The following is a 22,276-nucleotide window of genomic DNA, read 5'->3' as shown; positions in this document are numbered from 1 at the left end:
ACAAAGCACAAATAAACAAACTCTCTATTCTCTGCCTTTCTCTCCCACTCACACAACATTACTAGGGGCCAGATGTAGGTGGCCCATTACCGGTCGGTAAACCCGAAATTCGGCAAATTTCAGGTTTACCGACCGGTATTGAGCCATTTGCTATGTAGAGGAGATTCGGTAAATACCGAATCGATATTTACCGATTCTGTATTTACCGAATCATCATTTACCGATTCGGTATTTACCGAATCGGTAAATGACATGTAGGAAGCACTTTGAAGAGTGCTTCCGTGCTTTAAGGATTCATTATTTACCACCAACTATTAGTTGGTGGTAAATAACGAATACCTCTGTAAATGCAAATCTTTGCATTTACACCAGTGCCATGTGGCAGACATACATGCCTTTAGGGCATGCATGTGCGCCACATGTGCACACAAGCACTATTCAGGGGTGCAACAGGGTGTCAATGTGACACCCTGCCACCCTTGACTCTTTACCTATTTTACCGAAAAGGTATGTACCGATTCGGTAATTGACATTCATTCCTATGGGCCTCCAATACCGATTCTGTAAATACCGAATCTTAACGATTCGGTAATTTTTACCGAATTATTTGCCACATAGCATTTACCAATTCTAAAATACCGAATCGGTAAAATTCGGTATTTTATAATAAACCATTCCTAAACTAATTAATGTCCGTTTTGCAAATAAAATGACCTCATTCAAATACCTAAAGTTGATTACTCATAGGCTGTATCAAAGATGACAAAGGATTTTGATTGCTTGTCAAAACTCTCCATAACTTTATTCCCCCCCCCGCATTTCAAAAAGTGAGTCATCTGATTACAAAAGCAAGAGAAGTTACCAATTTGCTGGTCCCATTTGAATTCTCGAATCCCTTTATTAGGCCCAGACTGTAAATATAGGGCACCAGGTGTTTCTTTGGGAGGCTGGAAGGATGGGGCCAGTTGTGTTATGGGGGGGGGAGGTTTTGTTACTTGGGGGCCGCTTTTGTAGGTCACCACTAACTTTCCAGCCCTCTCCGGGGTATTTGGCATTAGTGCCAGCTTTAGGGTAGCCACATATGGGAAATAACAGTTACAACGCATGCTTTTACCCCGCATGCCATTACAACGAAAATGACTTGCTGTAGGGGGTATAAGGTGTTGGATTTAACTCCAACACTTTCCCTACTGTTGCACAGACTGGAGTTGAATAGTAAATTATACTATTCCAACCTCCAGCTCACCCCCGACAGCAAGTTAGGGTAAACAATTGCGTTGTAATGGCATGCGGGGTAAAAGCATGCGTTGTAACGTCGTACAACCGCCACATATACATTCGAAGTCTGACTGAGATACACACCATTGTCCGTCTTTAATTTCTGCGATGTCAGTTGTAGTGGAAATAAAAAATAGATAATGGCGTGAGGTGCTCACATGGTCACAGTTTTTGTTCACTGTTACCAGATTCCATGGCAGGACCGGAGGCTTCGGATTATGATTGCCTTCTTTTTTTACTACTGCTAAACACAGCAGCCAATTAAACAAACAGAAATGTTATGTTATGTTATGTTATGCACTTTTATTAGGCGCACAGATGCTCCAGCGAAGGAGCGTCCTGGCGCCGCGACAAGGTAGCAGCACAACACAACGTGACAGCACACAATAAAAAACTAAGGGAACAGAAAGGTTTTCACCGCACGGCGAAAGGAAAGCAGGTCCCTGAGAGCACGAATCGCCGGGGGGAGGGAGTTCCAAAGCACCGCCGCACGGACTTGGAAGGAACGTCCGCCAGCTCTACTACGCTTAAAGCGAGGAACAACAGCCAGTTCTAAGTCAGCAGATCTTAAAGCTCGGGCTGGAGTGTAATGAGCCAGAAGTTTGGACAGAATCATAGCCGGAGACCCCTTGAGTATTTTATAGGCGACGCAGAGGACCTTAAACTGAATCCGCTGAGCCACCGGGAGCCAATGTAGCGAGCGCAGGGTACTGGAAGTAGGACATGATCTAGGTAGTCCTACCACCGATCTCGCAGCGGCGTTCTGGATCCGCTGCAGGCGTCCAATTTCTGCCTGGTTCAGGCCAACCAATAGGGAACTCGCATAATCCAGCCTAGAGATGACAGTGGCTTGGACCACAAGTTGTCTGGTGGCGGCATCAAAAAACTTAAGCACAGGACGGAGTCCCCGTAGAATGCCAAAACAACAGGCCGCAGTACGTTTGGTATGGCAGGCAAACGTAAGGGAAGGATCCAGCCATACCCCGAGGTTTTTAAGCTCAGAGACTGGGGTTGGTGTGGGACCCAAATCCCCTGGCCACCATCTCCCTCCCCAAAGTTCCGGTTGTTTGCCAAAAATCATGACCTCGGTCTTACTGACGTTCAGCTGGAGACAGTTGGATGTCATCCAGCCAGCGACCGCCCGCAGTCCTTGTTGGAATCTGGGTGCATCCACATCGGCATCCCCGCTGATCGTGACCGCTAGCTGGGTATCATCGGCGTATGACACCATTGTCATACCCCATTGCCGGACAACCTCAGCTAGCGGCCTTACGTATAGATTGAACAATGTAGGACTCAGCGAGGAACCTTGGGGGACACCCAGATCCAACAGATGGTATTTGGACTGGTACGGAGGGACGGTCACGCTAAAGGTCCGATTGGCTAAAAAAGACCGGAACCATTGGAGAGCGATGCCGGTGACACCAGCATCCTCTAAACGACGCAGAAGGATGTGGTGTGATACGGTGTCAAAGGCGGCGCTCAGATCTAATAGCACCAGCGCCTCCGTTTGACCCGCATCAAGCACGGAGCGCAAATGCTCCACCATATACAGCAGAGCCGTCTCCGTGCTATGACCTGCCCGAAACCCATTCTGCGTCATATCAAGGATATCGGCTTGGTGTAGATGTTCCGAGAGGATCGCGTTAACATGCGCCTCAGTCACCTTGGCAGGCCACGGCAGAAGTGAAATTGGCCGATAGCTTTCGGGCTTACTGCCATCCAGGCTAGGTTTCTTGAGGATAGGCCGGACCATGGCCTGTTTCCACTTATGTGGAACTACGCCGGATGTAAGCGACGTATTGATCAGAGAACATAGCGGTGAGATGTCATGCACAGCTAGGTCTTTGAACACAGCCGGACGAAGCGGATCCGCTGGGGACCCCGACCTCACGTGGCAAGCCAATTTGCCAAGGCTGTCAGATGTTAAATTCGGAAAAGAGTGCAGCTCCTCGGATGTCAAACGTTTAAAAGGTGTTTCTGCGGGTGGAACAGCCGTCAGAAAGGCCCGATAAATAGCATTGACCTTTTCCAAAAAGAAATCCGCCAATATTTCACAGTGCACAACAGAGCTCTGGTGGATCGCATTCACCTTTTTAGCGGTAAGGTCTTTCAACACCTTGAAAATGGTTTTAGAGGGGTTAGCACTAGTCCGAAATTGTAAGGCATAGCAGGCAGCGCGGGTTCTGCACACTGCTCGATGATAGAGTTTAACAGTGGCCAGGTACAGGACCTTTTTCTCGTTGTTATAGGTTTTGCGCCATGCCAGCTCTGCACGCCTACAAGTGGTCTTAAGTGCCCGTAACGCGTCATTGTACCATGGGCTGGAATTCCTGGCCCCCGATTTTCACCAGACTATGGGGATAAAGGAATCTAAAGCCCTAGTCACCCAGTTGCAGAAGCCGTCGTAACCTTGATCTACAGCCCCAGTTATATCTAATGGGTCGGACGACAAAAGATGGTAAAACTCATCCAACTTCAGTTTGTTCCAGCGCCGTCTAGGAGTTGGACACACCACTGGTTTGGGCTGCATAACAGGTACGGGGCACCGGATCTGTATCAGATAATGATCAGTCCATGCCAACGGTGTCAGGCTAGAAATGCTGGCTTCCGCCAAGTTGGTACAGAACGGGTCAAGGATATGGCCCCCTATATGGGTAGGTTGTGAGACCATCTGAGTCAGCTGGAGCGCTTCAAGATCTGCCATGAAGCTAGACACCGACGGGCTAGATAGATTGTCAAAATGCAGATTTAAATCCCCAATAATGGAGAAGTTGGAGCACCCTACAGCCAGCTTGCTAATGGCATCCGGTAGGGCGGCTCTAAAGCTCACTTCGCTCCCTGGGGGTCGATAGATCAATAACCCCGACAGAGTGAAATTAGGCGTGATAGCCACCTTAAACATTGCGCTTTCACAGCCAGAGATACTCTGTCCCTGCCACGTACACGTGTAACAGGACCTGACCGCAAGGGCTATCCCTCCACCTCTAGAGACTCGGTTAAGAGTGAATACCGAGTATTCAGGCGGGAAGGCCAGGTTGACAACGGCCGTATCAGCATCCTGCAGCCAGGTCTCTGTCAGACAGAATAGATCTGGCGGATCGTGGCATAGCAGGTCGGAAATATCCAGCTGGTGCTTTATCAGCGACCTGACGTTCAAATTCCAGATGCTGATAGAAGGAGATGAACTGACAGCCACCGTGACGCGCTCCTTGGAACCCCTTCCAAGGGGAGCGGGAGCGGGAAGAGTAAACCGTCCACAACCACAAGAGAGGGGGCCACATAAGGGGTCCACCCGGGTTGTCCCACAGGTCCCAAGAGACTGACCAATAGCAACGAGATTGTCCCTAGCATAGCACAGCATTATGGCCAAGGGAGAAGCCACAGGATGGGTCAAGGTCCTGCCCCGTCCTGCATGTCCTGTCGCGGACGGGCGCAGACGGGCAGGACTCTGGCACGACTCCGGCCACGCAAGGGCGCGCCCGCTGCGCGTTACCGCTGCGCTGGGCGGGGAGCTTTAAGTACCTGTCCCTCCGTAGCTCCTGCGCACTAGAGCGCTCGCCGGAAATAGTCCCTGCCCACTCCACCACCACACCACTCCAAGATGGCGGCCAATACAAAAACGGACCCCACCCCAGAACTGGACCTGCACAAGCGGCGGTGCTGTTACAATAATAGTGCAGGTAAGGGGACACAAAACAGGGGATAATAACCCAGCTAAAACAAACTAATAAACAGGAAGTTTTAAAATGCTTTCTGATCAGCAATAAAAAGCGCCAAACGCACAGCAGCGTAGTGCAGCGCTACCTTGTCAAATACAAACTGCATTTCAAATGAACCTCTTGCCCATCCTCCATACTGCTCCACCAATCAGGTACCATCAGTACATATAAAACACCATGAGTCCACAGTCATTCCTCTTTCTTTGCTGCTGCACAGCATCAGATGAGTGTGACATTCTGATACTGCATGTTTAGCTACTGCATAAGCCTTCATTTTGACTTATATTTGACATACTAAGGCTTGCCTTGCAACTTCAGAAGTGTACCAAGGAAAAGTAATCCCTTTGAGGATTACCAGCCGGTGTGGAGCAGGAGCATAGACGACGGAGAAAACACAGTGCTGCTCATGTTCTACGGCTCGCGTTCCACAAATGCTCTCGGTCTCAGGAGCGCCTTACGAGGCAGCGCTTGCACGTACACGCTCATTTTTCACATATAACATCCAATGGGTCAGGACCTTGCCCTAGGGAGAATTTAACTAGACGGCTCCCTCCACTTTGACTTGCCGGCCTCATCATTGATATTGCTATTTTTCATCTGGCTGGGGCTCCCCCTTCCTCCCACATCCTCCTAATTAAATCAACCCCTCTGGAGTTACTGGATTAGTGCTCTGCATCAGAATGGCCCACACCTTTGGTGAGTACATTGACATTCCATATGAACACCAGTGGGCGTATTATACAAAGTGCCCCAGTGGCGCAACAGGCATGGGAGCCAGCTTTGCATGACCCTGGGGCAATTTGGTACCACATAAAAGGCAGCAGATGCTTGTGCTGCCCTTTCTGTAATACAGCTAGAGCTCGTGCACACAGTACCAGTGCTATCACTAGAGTAGTTTCCTCATTTGTATGGGGGAATCCCTTTGCCTATGCGCACCCGCCGTATTATAGTTGCAGGCGCAAAGGTAAATAAGCTGTCAGGGGGCGCACTGACAGAGCGCCACCTCAAAGATGATGCACTATTAGTGTGCCCCCTGATGGTGACCCTCTAAAGAGGGCAAAGAGAGATCCCCTTGCTGGTGGGTGCAGTCCTTCACTGCACCCGCCTGCAACCGTATAGCTAATCCCCCTAAAAAGTGCAGCCGGGTTGCCGTTGTGGACAGTGAATCATGGTGTGGCTGCTTCAAAACTGCTCCCTTTTCCACTTGAATGCGCTGCCCCCAGGTAGCTTGACTTCGCATCTGCCCTGAGGCGGCGCATTCAACATATTACAGCGCACTCTCCCTGTTAGCGCTGAGTGAACCTTTTCAAAAAGGTGCGCTTGGCACCAACAAGGAGGGTGTGCTGTATTCTAAAATATGGCCCCAGGTAGAGGAACGATTGGCAAAGGTACTAGACGACCGTGTGCAGGATTCCTTCAAAAGGGTATTGATCAAAGCTCTCCTCCCCCTTTACTGAACATCTAGTGTGCTATGGCAAGAGAGAAATGGGCGCCAGCTCTTCGGTGAACAACCCTCACTGGGAGTACATTCCTCATAGTCTGGTCCTCCTCTCAAAGGGGCAGCTGGATGGCCTCTTGCTGAGGTTTTAGTACAAATGGCCTCATCAGCTTTTTTGCGCCCCAAATATTGCACTTGAGAGGCACCAGGACTTTCGCCACTCTCTCATGATTTGGGCCAGGGCATAGAGGACTCTTCCTCGCAATCATCCACTTCGGACAATCCATGGAAGACGTACACACATCTTCCAATACCATTGAGAACCCGCTGGGCTAAGAATCTTCAGATCAATTCTGTTGATATCATCCTCCCACGCTCTTCAGAATGGGTTTCCTGCCATGAGGTAGCAGATTAAGTGCAGTCTTGATTGCATAAGGGTTTTGAAAGGGGTGCGCAACATGTTGTGCTCGGAATGCCCAAGACCATCTCTCCAGGGAGACACCAAAGCTCAACCCTAATATGGCAACATTCCTTAAGAAATATGTAAAAGATTGCAGAAAAAGTATAGATCTTGCCTCGTGGACCACTCAGGACTGATCACAAAACATTCAGGGACTAGTTATTCACGCCAAAGATACAAGCCCCCTCCCAATAATCCCAGATACTCTGTTAGAATGGTCCTAGCATGCATTGTGTTTTCTCGGCAATGCCAATTGCACCATTTTAGCTCAATGGCATTAATCCTTCTTGATTTGAATTGATCCAAAACTCACTGAGGCAGCCTCCACCAAGGCTGGTCATTGAGTAACGGCGCTCCTGTTTGGTAATAAGCTCGCAAAAGACTTGGCCAAATATGCTGCCACATTCTTGGTGTTGAATAAAGCACAATCTTCAGTTAAAAAGGTATTTAACCGCATGCGTGCTGCGGCTATTTTTCCAAAAGCCGCGTTACATGACGAGCTCAGCTCGTCATCAGCGTGCGAGCGGAGCAACCGATGACGAGCTGAGCTCGTCATCAGCGCCGAAGGTGTTAACTGGCCTTTGTGCAAGGGTCAGTCTCCAAAGGGGCCATGCACCGGGCCGAGGATTCTCTCAAGCCTCTCCCAGAGATTACTCATACCTAGAAAGTGGAGCTGCTTCCTACTCTAACGCCAACACCTTCTACCCAAACCATGCTCAAAAGGGCTGAGGAAAATCCCGCAGGGGTTCCTACCATGGGGAAAATTATGCATTGGTGTCCTCTTACTCAGGTAAAGGTTATTCCATAATCAAAAGTCAAAATGGAGGGCAGAATAAGATTTTTTCTTCACAATTCGAAGTTAATAATGCAAGATGCTTGGGTACTGGAGACAGTGCAGGAATTCAAGCTAGATTTCTTTGCAAATCCATCTTAGGAGGGTCCCCCTGCAGAGGTAGTCAGAGAGTCGGATGCCAGCAGATGGGGCTAGGGTGCATGGTGTGGCTCGGTGGCAATGGGAGGCAGATTGTCCCCAGAAGTGCTTTGCCTTCACATCAACTGCTTTAAGCCCCTAGCGAGACATTTGCTGTGAAGGCTCTGCCCCCGCAGAGTGAAATGTTACATACTCCTATGAATGGGCAATATTTTGTCAGTGAGATATATCAACAAGTTGGGGGGAGGGTACGTGCTTGTGGCGCTTAGGAGAAATTTCAAAGGATTTTTGGCATTACTGTCTGGATCTTCGAATAAATGACAGCAGAATATCTTGTGGTGGACTGGATCTCTCAGTTTCTTCGCAATTCCAGTGATTGAGGCTTCATCCTCACATTTTCTGGACACTGAATCAGGTATGGGTCCTGTGCATGATAGATATATTTGCATCTCGCCTGAACACACATCTTCCTCTATTCTACAGCTGAAGGCCAGACTCCCAGGCAGTGAGTTTGAATGCTTTTCTCTAGTCCTGAATGGGGAATTTGTTCTATGCCTTTTCACCATTTGTGAAGATTCAGAGTGTTCTCTCCCGAGTGCGTCGTCACGCTGTGGAGGTAGTTCTGGTGACCCCTTGTTGGACAGCGCAGTCATGGTTCCTGGTAGCGATGGCGCTATTGTTCTAACTTCAGATTCAAATTCAGTCCTTCAATGAATTTTTTTCTAACCCAGTGGGGCTTCCTGACCCTTTGGTGGTCGACGATTGGTTGCTTTAATGGCGTGGATAATTTCAGGGGACAGTGGCAGGCTCTTTTCTTCTTATCTCAATCCTGGGTCCCAGTACCCATAGAAGGCATGCTGCAACATTACGTTATTGTGCCCATAGGTGGAGTGAATGGAGTGTGGATCCCTTGGAGGTAAGCGTGCAGATGAGCACTGCAAAGGCTCAGAGAGCGGAAAACTGCTAATTTGATCCTATTGTGAAATTGTTTTTAATTCACTGTTATTTTACTTGTGTGAGCTGTGTTAGACCTCAGGGGGCTATCTACTTTTTAAAAACAACGCTAATTCTGCACTTGCACTTTTTAAGCAGCCATCTTGGTCAGCGCTCTAGTAGCTACACCATCTCTCGGGAACTACATAAGGGGAGGATGACGCGACCGCACTGCAGTAAACTTTAGTCATTACGAGCGCAAAGAAGGCTCGGAGGGCGGAAAACTGCTAATTTGATCCTGTTGTGGAATTGTTTTTAATTCACTGTTATTTTACTTGTGTGAGCTGTGTTGAAGCTCAGAGGCTATCTTCTTTTTGAGAAAAACTCTAGTTCTGTACTTGCACTTTTTGGGCAGCCATCTTGGTCAGCTCTCTAGTAGCTACACCATCTCTCGGGAACTACATAAGGGGAAAATTACCCGACCGCCCTGCAGTAAACGTTAGTCATTACGAGCACAACGAAGGCTCGGAGGGCGGAAAACTGCTAATTTGATCCTGTTGTGGAATTGTCTTTAATTCGCTGTTATTTTACTTGTGTGAGCTGTGTTAAAGCTCAGGGGGCTATCTTCCATTTAAAAACAGAGCTAGTTCTGCACTTGCACTTTTTGGGCAGCCATCTTGGTCAGCGCTCTAGTATGAATGAATGAATGAATGAATGAATGAATTTGAATTTGTAGAGCGCGACTAAACCCATAGGCATCAAGGCGCTAGTAGCTACACCATCTCTTGGGAGCTACATAAGGGGCGGATGACGTCACCCCGTTGCTGTAAACTTTAGTCATTATGAGCACTGCGAAGGCCCGGAGGGCGGGAAACTGCTAATTTGATCCTGTTGTGGAATTGTTTTTAATTCACTGTTATTTTACTTGTGTGAGCTGTGCTAAAGCTCAAGGGGCTATCTTCTTTTTAAAAACAACGCTAATTCTGCACTGGCCCTTTTTAGGCAGCCATCTTGGTCAGCGCTCTAGTACCTACACCATCACTTGAAAGCTACATAAGGGGAGGAAGACGCAACCACCCTGCGGTAAACTTAGTCATTACAAGCACTGCGAAGGCTCGGTGGGAGGAAAACTGTTAAATTGATCCTATTGTAGATTGTTCTTAATTCAATGTTATTTTACTTGTGTGAGCTGTGTTGAAGCTCAGGGGCTATATTCTTTTTGAGAACAACGCTAGTTTTGCACTTGCACTTTTTGGGCAGCCATCCTGGTCAGCACTCTAGTAGCTACACCATCTCTCAGGAGCTACATAAGGGACCGATGACACGACCGCGCTGCAGTAAACTTTTGTCATTACGAGCACTGCGAAGGCTCAGAGGGGAGAAAACTGCTAATTTGATCCTGTTGTGGAATTGTTTTTAATTCACTGTTATATTCCTTGTGTGAGCTGTGTTAAAGCACAGGAGGCTAAAACAACGCTAATTCTGCACTTGCACTTTTTAGGCAGCCGTCTAGGTCAGCGCTCCAGTAGCTACACCATCACTCGGGAGCTACATAAGGGGCGGATGATGCGACCGCGCAGTGGGCGCGCTGCTGGCCTGCCAAAGGCGCTCCAACTGCATGCCCGTCTGCGCCCGTCCGCGTCCGGTCGGTGCCAGGGACCACAACCCCTGTTTTTTTTTCTGCAAATAATTACTTTTATAACTCAGATTCGCTCCGACAGCTAAAGGAGGCAATTAAGGATAACTGTTCACATTCTATTGATCCTTGTAGTATGGATGTCGGCTGTTCCCACTGCACCTTTACATTTTCACTGTTTTCTCATATCGCCCGCCCCATCAGAAATCATATAAAATGCTTTTATCAAATTGCAGGTCACTGCCTAAACAGGCAGTGGAAATCTCTATTGTGTTAGAGGAAGAACATCCAGAAGTTTTGTTTTTAACAGAAACTTGGCTCAATACAGGATCCGATCCCAATCTTGTTCAAGCCCTTCCTCCGGGGTAACTTATCCAGAGGCTAGACCCGGTCTCAGGTAAAGGGGACGGGATGCCACAATTTATAAAAGTCAACTTACCTGCCATAGTTCCATAGGCCCACTACCAGACTGTGAGAACCTCTCATTTACGATAGGATTTGCGCCCATGCTTATTTTGTCAGGTATTTTAATCTATCGTCCTCCTGGGGCGTTGAGTCAGTTTTGCAAATTATTGCCTGATATGGCTACAAACCTATTCAGTGCCCCCGCTAATTTTACTTTACTAGGCAGTTTTAACCTTCATTTTTATGACCCCATACATGTGGCTGCAGTGGAGATCATTAATGACCTTACGGCTTATCAGTTTAAACAAAGGGTTATTCATCTGACCCATGCGAAAGGCCAGAGGCACCACTGCTAGTATCCTTTTGGATCTCAGTGCAGCCTTCAACACGGTTAATCACCAAATCATGGGCCACAGACTCAGAAATTTGGGGGTGACTAGGAAAGCCTTAGTATGGCTGCAATCATTCTTGGAAGACAGATTCTTCCAAGTTTTCGAAGGTGATGCGACCCCAAAATGGATGCCTCTCCGCTGCGGGGTTCCACAGGGATCGTCCCTAAGTCCCACCCTAATCAATGTTAATATGAGCCCGCTAGTGTAGATTGTGCGTCCGTTTGGGGTTCACTTAGTGACCTATGCTGACAACACTCAACTGGTTGTGGCACTGAATCATTCTGACAGTTTCTCTCTTGGCCTTCGACCTTGTCTGGAGAAGGTAGCCAAGTGGATGAATCACTCATATTTGAAATTGAATGCGGAAAAGACAGAGATGATGCTTCTGGGGAATCCTTCCATTTTTAAAGGAGAAGTAATGTGGCCAGCCTGCCAGTTCTCCGTTCTTGCTCCCAAGCACCAGATAAAAAGTCTAGGTATCTGGCTTGATCGAGATCTGAGCTTCAAGGTACAGACACGGAATGTGGCAGCTTCCTGCTGCGGCATCCTAAGGATGCTTTTGAAAGTCATCACTCTTCTTCCCCTCCTTGCAAGAAGGCTTATGGTCCAGGTGCTCATTCTTTCTCACCTGGACTACGGGAATTTTCTTTATTTAGGTGCCCCATGTGCTACCATCTCAAAACTCCAGTCTGCTCAAAATTGCGCAGCATGGATGCTTCTTGGGATGTCGAATCGTCAATCTGCTAAACCATCCCTGAAATCTCTTCATTGGCTCCCTATCCAGGAGAGAGTTTATTTTAAGGCCATGTGTATCGTCCATAAGAGTATAGCAGGGAAAGGACCATCCATCAACCACTTCATTGTCCTGCCTTACCTTTGCGAATAGACCCCTGCGTTCGGATGGCCTGCATCTTGCAGTAGTTCCCAGGATCAACAAGACTAGAAGTGTGGGCCGCCTGTTCTCCTAAAATGTCACCAGGATGTGGAATACTCTTCTACTTCCATTACGCAGGGAATCCAATCATTTGGCCCTTTGTAAACTTCTAAAAACTTGGCTCTTCTCTGATGTGGTTGGGGTGTCTACAGTTCTGAACGCTGGGTAGCTATGCGCTTAATAAATGCTTTTTAAATTTCATTTCATTTCATTTTTCTGCACAGAGCTTGGCCTACAGGTCGTATAACAATTGTTGTTCCGCCGTCTCAGCGAGTCACCCAAATTTAGCAGGTAAACCGGTGGGAGAACATCTGTATGCTAGCTCTAAGGGGTTTTAGGATTGTTTATTTCCCCAAATCAAAGTATTATGTCCTGTGGGATGCTGATGTGATCCTTCTTTTTTTACAGACAAGGCCTGCAAATGAGGATCTCACAAGGAATCAATTAGTGGCTAAATGAACCCTACTTCTGTGTCTTATTTCCTGTTGACGAGCATCTGATGTCAAGGCCCTCGATATGTAAATGTAAATGTAAATGTAGTTGAGCTTATATAGCGCACAGCTACCCGCAGTGGGTTTCCCGGCGCTTGCTTAGGGAACCCTTCCTGGTATTCCCCTGTGAGATAGCAGGGTATCCACAAGGTGAAAGTCAGGCATCCCGCCGCGAGGAGCCGTTGTGGAGATTAAGCAAGCTATTGCCCAGAGTCGCAGAGTGTGAAACCGTGAGTCGAGGAGGCACCGGGGTGAGAATTATCGAGTCCGTGGAATTTTTAGCCCAAGACCCGCCGAGGCGGGGAATTGAACCCTGGTCCAGGACTGATCTCAGCTTCCGGGTCTGCTGCCTATAACCCCTGAGCCACACTTCTCCACAAGGTAGAGTGTCATACTAAGATGAATTCCCATTGTGTAAATTACCCAGCTTTCCCTGACAATCAGAAATTGTGTGTGTGGCCTATGAAGCTTTTACTTGTGAAGTTTTCAGGGATAATGCTGAGCAGTTGCTTATTTCTCCCCAGAAGCCCTTTGGTCTGATCTCTTTAGCGACGCTGGCCGGGTGGCTCTTAACTGCAGCAGGAATCAATGTATCCCTCTTTGGTGCGCATTTCGTTCATGACGCCATGAGAGGTGCAGGATTGCGATGCGCTGGATGCGCGGGCCTATACCTACTGCGACAGAATGGGAGAGGGATATGCTCTACTGTAATAAGCAGTCAGATGTTTATAATGAGCTGATGCCACCAAAAGTCGTCCAAAATGTTTTTGGGGTATATATGCACAAAATGTAGTGGTGAAAAAAGGCGACAGTGTGGCTAATGAATGAATATATGTTGTACGTGGTAGGCCCAAAAAATAATAAGTTCTATGAGTATTGATTTAAAAGAATATGACAGCTGTATATCCTACATGGTAATCGCTTGCACTCAGACTAGTGAATCAAGCATACTGTAATAGTTCCAGAGTGTATTAGCCTACTTTGTATATCCTTACTGTGATGCTATCTTGCTACTGTCTTATGTGACTGCAGTTGTTACCGATTAATTGAAGACACATATGTTATCAATCGTGCTCTGTGTATTGATGTCAACTGGGTTATGAAAACTGATAAAAACATGTTATAAAAAAGAGTAGGGGTAATAGTTGTAGGAAAGGGGTTGGGGAGTTTTAAGGTCACAGTTGCAATTCAATAGCTCTGGAGCGGGTACACTATAACTGTATTAAGTTGTAGGGGAATAGAGATTCTAGGGAAGGAGTAGCTTAACATATGTTAGATAAGCTGTATAGTGAGGTTTTAGTTTTTTTAAGGCAAAGGCCCAGGTTATTTTGTGATGTGCACCTGTTTCAATAAAGCAACCTTTTTCACACAACAACAAGTTTCAATGGTCTGTGCTGCCTCTCCTCTGCTAAGCCTTTTTAGCCGTGAAATAAAGGAAAAATAAAATTATAATAACTCGAAGTTTTATTTGTTCCTGCTGCTGCATCCATGCGGGAAGGTGTTGCTCTGCTCTCAGAGCAGGGGGGAGGAGAGGTGGGCACTCTGTGAGTTTGCAATGACAGATTGGTCGTCCCTCTTGGGCTGGCGAAACAGTCATGCGCTCTTTACATGGTCTCCACCCACGCTGCATTACGGCCTGGGTGGAGAACATGACCAGGGTCCCATTCCCTGGCTGAGCACCGAACCACGGCGCTCAGACCAATCACAACACTTCACAACACTGTATTGCAGTTTGTAATTGGTCAGGGAGCCAGGGTGTTTCCGGTTCTGTTACCGGTGCAGAAGGAGACGCAGCGATAAGGTATTTTTGATACCCTTACCCCCACTCCACCCCGCCTCCCGCCTAAAGCCTCCCACCCTGCCACTCCCGATCTGTGCCAGCTGCCACTGTTCCCAAATGGTAATCGTTTTTTTTTCACATGCAGGGATAGTTGCATATGTAATTATGCACGTAGTTCTAACAAAATGTTTAACAATGGTCAACCAAACTATGAAAATTATTATTCTTGGTTCTTCTTAAAGTGGCTATTTGTGACTTACATTATTGAATGCCCAATTAATAGGTTATTGCCCAGGTGACAGAGAACTGGAATTAAGCCCTAATGAATCCAATGGCTTTATTGGTCGAGCCTCAAATCTAACAAAATACTGAATAAAGATATATTTCTAAAGATCTATTTGTATTTTTAAAATAACAATACAAGTATTTGTTCTGGATGTTCGACAGATAGTGGAATTTTTAACAATAGTAAGAGGATTGTTTTGATCAATGTTAAGGAGAGGGCGCTCAGGTTACAACGTTAACTTGAACTTAACCTCTTCGGTGCGTCGGACGCCCCCCCCCCCCCCCCCCCCCCCCCCCCCGGAATAAGAGATTTAAGAGAAGCCATTTCTTCTCCAAATGGCTTATAGGTGACAGTACTTTAGTTTCCAAAGTAATGATCTTCGAAGAGGTTTCAGAATTAGGAGGTACAAATGTAGATTTTTTTTCTGCAACCCTCTTACTTCGGTGCTAATGATCCCATTTCTTTCATGAAAGTAAATGTGTCTTTGTAATTTTGCTAAATTATTCAATCATTTCTATTTTTAATTGGACAAAGTCAGTCTGGTCTGCTGATACAGAGGAGAGTCCTTTGCGGTGCTTGAAATGGAAAAATAGAAGTGGAGGTACGCTGTACCAGAGTACCTGCTTGTTTCTGAGAGAGCTGGTATTCTCCAATTAAATGTATTTTATCACTCCTGAGGAATGCAGGTACTCACCCTCTCAAAATTAAAAAGTGCTGGTACTCAGTACCGGACAGTACCGACCCATTTAAAGCAGTGGCCTTTGGATAGTACAGCTATTGATCTTTGGACTAATTGATGTCTGATATATTGTGGACTGGATGTGTTACCTCTTGTTCAACCTGCGCCATGTTTGCATTTCCCTATGGTTGATCTACCCTTGTTCTTGCTCGGGCTCTTCCTAAAAGAGGCTGCTGGGGAATGTGCCTGGTGTAATTCACACCACAAAGCACCAAGTGCCATAACATGATAACCACACCTCAATGGCCATCAAGCACAGCGTGCACACACTTCCCTCTTGGGCACAAAGCAAAGACAACACCCTTCCAACCAGAAACTCCATATGGCTTAGACTGCTATCCATGTGAAATCACTTCAGCGCCCCAAACAGCGGTAGTAAGGCTACACAAATGACCATGCATTTGTGAAAAATACTATTCACCATTGATGTGCAGGTGTTCAGCAGATGACCATGTTTGTGGTGCACTGGTGATATAATGAAACTAAGGGGGTTTCAAAGAAAGGAGAGGGACATTTTAAAAGAAACGTTGATCATCACTTGAGGAAGACAATGCCTTTGGCCAACACAGAAGGGAAGGACGAAATCCACCTTAAAGACCTCTCCATGTGACATTTGAGCACATCCACCCCACATGTACCCTTTTACCTGAAATAGCACTTTTCCCCCGACCTTGCTTTTAAATTATTGGCTAACCTAATCGACTCCCTCCTACTTCCCCACCTCTCTCCACTACCTCTCCACTCTCTCTTTATTTATTGTGTCCTGACCTAAGTCACCTTCCTATATATTTCTCCTCTAAATATCAGTATTTTCCCTCATCAGCTGCGGCCCGTCCATAGGGGCCACATTCCCTCCCCTTTTGCCCCTCAAGAACAGTGTCAGTCAGGCTGAGCAAAGGTCAGCCTGACAGACATTCTTCATTTTTTGATCAGGAAGCCAAGAGCTAGACATGCGCTAAATGCGAAGGCTCCTCGTAGTCTGAACTGAACTTGCTGGGCTAAGGATGTCTCAACTTCTGGTGGCAGGACTTCTTCAGCTCAACAAAGGTCATCAAGGCCCTCCCCCTCGTGACGAGGGGGAGCAACACTCATTACCTCAGACCTGGGCGCTTAATTTCTAAGCCTTACAGTGCTCAGACCTGAGTGTCAATCAGTAAAACCTCGCCACATAGTGGGGTGGGGTCAGCAGTCTCACCAACCCCATCCCACCCTGTGACCAAGTTGGGAATGCTGCTTTCCCTCAGTGGTTGACCTAAGGTCAACCAATGAGGGAAGGCACAGTCCTAACGCTCTTGGGAACTCTGAAGCAGAGCTGCAGGTAAGTGTTATTATTTTTTTTTATTAATGTTTGGTGCGTTCGTGTATGTTTGAATATTTGGTAATGAGTGAGTATGTATGTGAGCGTGTTTGTCCCATCCACCACTCTTCCTTTTAAAATTACTGGTTGCCACTGCTCCCTATTGTTTGTAGTTGATTTACATTTACATTTGTTTCACATATAGCTACCTCTGTAGAATACCTACTTATGTATCCCTTAGGACACTCTGCCACTCTTTTTTGAGAGTCTTGCTTGTACTATATAACCACTCTTAACTAAATATATAATGGGTGGAACATGGGCCACAGAGACTCCTCTCACTTTGCCCCGTCAACAGCAGACACACGCATCCCTGGTCCTGTCCACGAAATTTATACTGTGCTCCCACAATAAATTTCCTCTATTTTCAACACTGGTCATTGTGATGCCGCTTTGCTCTTTGTGATCATAACATTGACACAAAATGGGATGAATATAATTCAATATTTTATAAAAAATTAGTTCAAGTCACACAAAGAAGTATATGTACATAAAACAAAAAACACTTCACCAAGTTTGGCCAACGCTAATTTATCAAACGAAACTCTGCGAAGCAGTGATCTAAATATTAGGTGATGTCAATGTTCTTATTCTGACCAGAGTCCATCTCTCGTTATTTCTTTCATCCTTATCAGCCCAAGGCTTGTCATCATCTTTCCCAGGGTAAAACCTTAGCTTGTCTATGAATGCTCCTCAAATTGTGTTGAAGACTTCTTGCATTTCTCACAGACCATATATGACTTTTCCTTAATTAGTAATTTTGTTTCAGTCAATCTGCCCTTACATTCTGTCCCTGAGGTCATGCGCCAACGCCTGACTTGGCTGGTTTCTGAAACAGACATGCAAGGTTAGCTATTTTCTTGCATGCTCGCTTATACATATGAATACTTGGTAGTCCATCAAAAAGGACTTTTGGGGGGGAATTTTACACTGGGATTGCCCAGCATGTGTTTTCTTTTGTTTTCAGGCAAGCCACCAACCTTTGGGCTTGCACCAGTTGCACTAACTATAGCTAACCCTGATAACTGCATTACCGGTTGACTCTTCCTTATGGTGGGTTGCTTATAGAGCAAACATTACAATCAAGACTGCAGCATCTGGCCCCCTTTCCTACATCACCTTCAGAGTCAGAACTACAATGAAGGGCACAAGAGCAGAAGAAGAACAGTCACAGTGTACACATGCTTTAAGGGTTTGTCGCTCAACAAGATCTGGAGACATTCTCTGACACTTTGACAGTATATTTTTGACTAGTTATAATTTAAGGTAAATCAAGCTAATTATGAAATGTAAATGAAAAAAGCTATTTTACAACAGTACTCCAGACAGTAATAATTCCATTACATGACTCTAACAAAATTAATCCACCAGTATTATTGCATGTTACTTTCATTTTTATCCAATGAGCTATTATAGGTAGGTATAAGATGGCGCCAAGTGGGCAATGAAACTGTAAAATATTTCTGAATCATAGTTCTATCTTCTGTCCAGGGGCACCCTCTACCTAGCGGGGTACAGCACAGATCTGAAAAGGGTGTGGCTGCACTGTGCCCCCCAAGATGACTTCCATGTTGACATTCTTCACTCCCTCTGGGAGCCGGAAGGTGAAGGCCCGGAGGAGGCTTGTGAAGAAGATGAACAGTTCGATCCTGGCCAGCGTCTCCCCCAAACACGCACGGTGTCCTGCATGTGAAAGAAGAGGAGAGATGGGTCACTTCTCTTACTACTGCTCATGATGCATAATTTGCCAGGTAATATGGCAGGAAGGCCCTTGGATGTGCGGCCTATGGGTACATAGGAGCTCAGAGTTGTGAGACTACAGTCAGGGGCGGTCTTAGGCATGTGCAAGCTGTGCAGCTGCACAATGCCACCAAACCCCAGGGGCTACCATATATATCCTTAATATAATAATGCTCTGAGGATGGATACATATTTGCGTGGTGGCCCCTGGCAGGGATTTGGCGGCCTCCGGCTCTGTTCCACTTCCAAACACCCTGACCCCCTCTTCACTGGCCTCTGCGCTCCGCCCCGCCCAGGTCCCCTCTTCCGGGGGCCCCTACCTACGCTCCCTGCCCAGGGCCACCATGAGCCTAGAGCCACCCCTGCTACAGTGCAATGAATTCAGACATTCGGGTTGAATACAAAGAGGCTATAATGTTCCCCATATCCAGAGTTTGTGGCTTATTTACAAGAGGCCTGTGCCACTGGAGTGTAAATGTTATTGACAAACAGGTGGCTCAGACCTCTTAATTATATCTATGAGATGGTGCCAATCCAGCCTGGATAGCCTCATAGATACGGAGTAAAGCAAAACGCTATGTTGCTTTATTCTGCATCAAGGGTTCATTCCATGGGTATTGCGGTGGGTGTTCCCATGCAACACCCATGGTTAAGGACGCTGCCCCAGATTTACAAAATCACGTAAACCCGAAGCAGCGCTAAAACCATATACCTCTCCAGAGCAGGCGTAATGAGAATAAATGTTTTAATTTCTCCTTGTTTTTAGCTCTTTCCTGCAGCACACATAGAACGAGGAAAATACCTTGCGGGGATGGTTTTTTGTGCGGGAACCATTCCCTTCCTGCACCAGAACAATCCTGCCAAAAAAACAGACACCTTTGCATTGTGGTGCAAGGGTGCCTGCACTGGCCCAATGCAGCCAAAACTGCACCAGCACAGTGGGAAAGGACAGGAATGCGGCGTATGTCATAAATAAGGCAATTTCCTGCCTTTTCCTTTTGACGTGGTGTAGTGCAACAAAGTGACTTGCTTTTCTGCCCTGTGCCAAAACATTTCTAAATGAGGCCCTTTGTGTTTTGCTTTTTTTCGCATGGCCATCTCAGCGTTGCCATCCTGTTAACAGTACAGATGACTTTGATTTTCCCTCAAAAGCCTACTTAAAACTATGGGCCAGATTTACAAAATTTTTGCATCATGGTTGCACCACTGTTGTGGCGCATCCGTGTCGCTAAATGCTAGCAGATATTTACAAACCCAGGCAAGGGGCGATTTGCCTTGCATGGCGTTGTAAAGAAACATTTAACTCCGTGCAGCAGCTGGTGCTGAGTTGTATTACATTTCATTCTGGGAGGCGTTCCATGGGTGGAACATGGGCGCTCCCATACATCCACCCATGGATTTCAAACAATCCCAGATTCACAATGTTTTATAAACGCCTCCCAGAGGATAGTGTAACAAGGAGAAAAATATTTTCTTCTCCCTGTTTACTCTTTATATGTGTGCTGCAATCAAGCAGAAAAATGCCTTGAGAGATTGTTTTTGTGCAGAAACGTATCTCCTTGTAACACAGGCACTCTTGCACCTTGGTGCAAGAGTGCTTGTATTGGCGTCAGGCTGCCTGAAGTGTGCCAGCGCTGAAGACGGCTGAAATGCCAGAATAGGTCCTAGGAAGCTTGTTTCCGGTCCAGGGAAGGCATGGCTTGGCAGTTCGGGCTGGACTGTTCCCATGAGGCACAGGGTCAGACTGATTGGCATATAGCCATGTCTGAACTGGGGTGGCAGAGTGGGCTAAAGATTGGTGATGGATTAAACCCAGATCTTTTGACTGGGTGTGAGTGTTTGATTGGTTCAGATGCTCCGTCCATCACCACCCCCTTTTGTACCGCTTTTGGCCGTCATAAGTGTGGCAGGGTATGCTCAGACGTGAGTCCCTTGCTCACTTTGCCACTGGATTCAAGCAAGCCGGGCTGAAGACGGCTGAAATGCCAGAATAGGTCCTAGGAAGCTTGTTTCCGGTCCAGGGAAGGCATGGCTTGGCAGTTAGGGCTGGACTGTTCCCATGAGGCACAGGGTCAGACTGATTTGCATATGCCATGTCTGAACTGGGGTGGCAGAGTGGGCTAAAGAACCGTGATGGATCAAACCCAGATCTGTTGACTGGGTGTGAGTGTTTGATTGGCTCAGATGCTCCGTCCATCACCACCCCCTTTTGTAGCGCTATGAGAGAGCAGAAGTGCACCATATTTTAGTATATATGGTGCATTTCTGTTTCACGTAACGCAGCACAGCAAGTTGCCTTTGTACACTGCGTTGCTTGAAACGTTAGTAAATCTTGCTCTCCATTTCTAACTTGCGACTTGTTTTTTGAATTGCAAATATCATTTCAGATCTTACAGCTCACTCAGACGGCAGAAGGCTTGCTGGAACAGCTGGGTAACAGGTAAGTGAACCCAAGTGGGTGAACCTTTGTGAAAGTTTAAGACTGATAGAGAAGGATTTTGAGAAGTGAAGTATTGGAAACATAAATCGAAAGGGGGGAAATTGCTGGGCTGCCTGTTGAGACTTGTGAAATGTGTGAAAAGAACCGCAAGGGCAAAAGAACAAACGGCTGCAAATATCACTATTTAAGTACTCTTTATCGAGACTTGAATAAAAGATTGTTAAGAACTCAGGCCTTCAGTCTAGTCAGGCCAATTATCCAGGCACAAACAGGATTTTCAGTGCAAATAGAGATAACAATCTATACAAAATTACCCCACAGATCTGAAAGTTTCTCAGCTTGGAACCAGACAAAATTGCCTTTTTACCTCCAAACAGAATAGGAACGTAATGCACGGAGCACAGGGTATGGCTGAACCCAACGGGCCTGATTCACAGAACTAACTTAAGACAAAATCCTAAACTTACTACTTTTGGTATTCACAGAAGTCAGGATTCTGTCTTAAGTTTGTCTTAAGACAGACTTAAGACAAAATCCTAACTTAAGTCTGTCTTAAGTCTGTCTTAAGTCTGTCTTAAGACAAACTTAAGACAAAATCCTAACTTCTGTGAATACCAAAAGTAGTAAGTTTAGGATTTTGTCTTAAATTAGTTCTGTGAATCGGCCCCTCAGTATTTGTGTTTCTGTGGGCATTATTGTTGCATCCAAATACTGGCTAGGGTTCATTTAACTGACCACTGAAAATATAAAGGCCCGAGAAAGGGTTTTAATACACTGAGCTACATTCTGCCGTCTCATGTTTCTTAAAAACGGTAATAATGTATAGAAAAACTCTGTGTTAAAATTTGTTCATCTCTTGGCACATCGCTTTCTGCTATTATTGAATTGCTCGTAAAATTTGGTGTTTTATTCTGTTTTCTTAATGAACTTTTTTTAAATGATAAAGTAAGCGTCTATTTTGTATCAACTATGTACATGATACTTTTTAATTGCTGTATATATAAATGTTTTTGTAGTGCTTTTATGATTTTATCTGAAAAATCGAATAAAGCTTACTTACTACTACTCCACTGAGCTACATTACTTGTTAATTACATACATTGCCTTCATGCACATCAACTATAATAGCAAATTCAACTCTTCTGGTTACACACCTCCCTGTTATGAATCTCATTTAAATCATTTGCCTGATAGAAAAAGAGAGAAACCTCCAAAGGGGACCACGTGTTATAATGGGCGCTTACCTAAAATTTTGAATGCAAATAGGGAATCATTATTCGCGTTCCTGTAAGCACATGTACAAAGCATTTTCTA

General features: G+C 46.1%; 1 pseudogene across 1 annotated transcript in view; it reads right to left on the bottom strand.

Annotated features, from left to right (window-relative positions):
• Nucleotides 1-17,216: 17,216 nt before the first annotated feature.
• The window catches only part of LOC144791043 (cytochrome P450 2J2-like), a 155,355-nt pseudogene continuing 150,295 nt past the window's right edge, over nucleotides 17,217-22,276 (bottom strand). The window contains exon 9 of the transcript XR_013602282.1: nucleotides 17,217-18,465. The product of XR_013602282.1 is annotated as a cytochrome P450 2J2-like (transcript). The remainder of the gene's footprint in view (nucleotides 18,466-22,276) is intronic.

Source organism: Lissotriton helveticus, chromosome 11 (assembly GCF_964261635.1).
Source record: "Lissotriton helveticus chromosome 11, aLisHel1.1, whole genome shotgun sequence".
NCBI classification, from domain to species: Eukaryota; Metazoa; Chordata; class Amphibia; order Caudata; family Salamandridae; genus Lissotriton; species Lissotriton helveticus.
The sequence above is the reverse complement of the archived record's forward strand: the minus strand, read 5'-3'. Positions and strand labels throughout refer to the sequence as shown.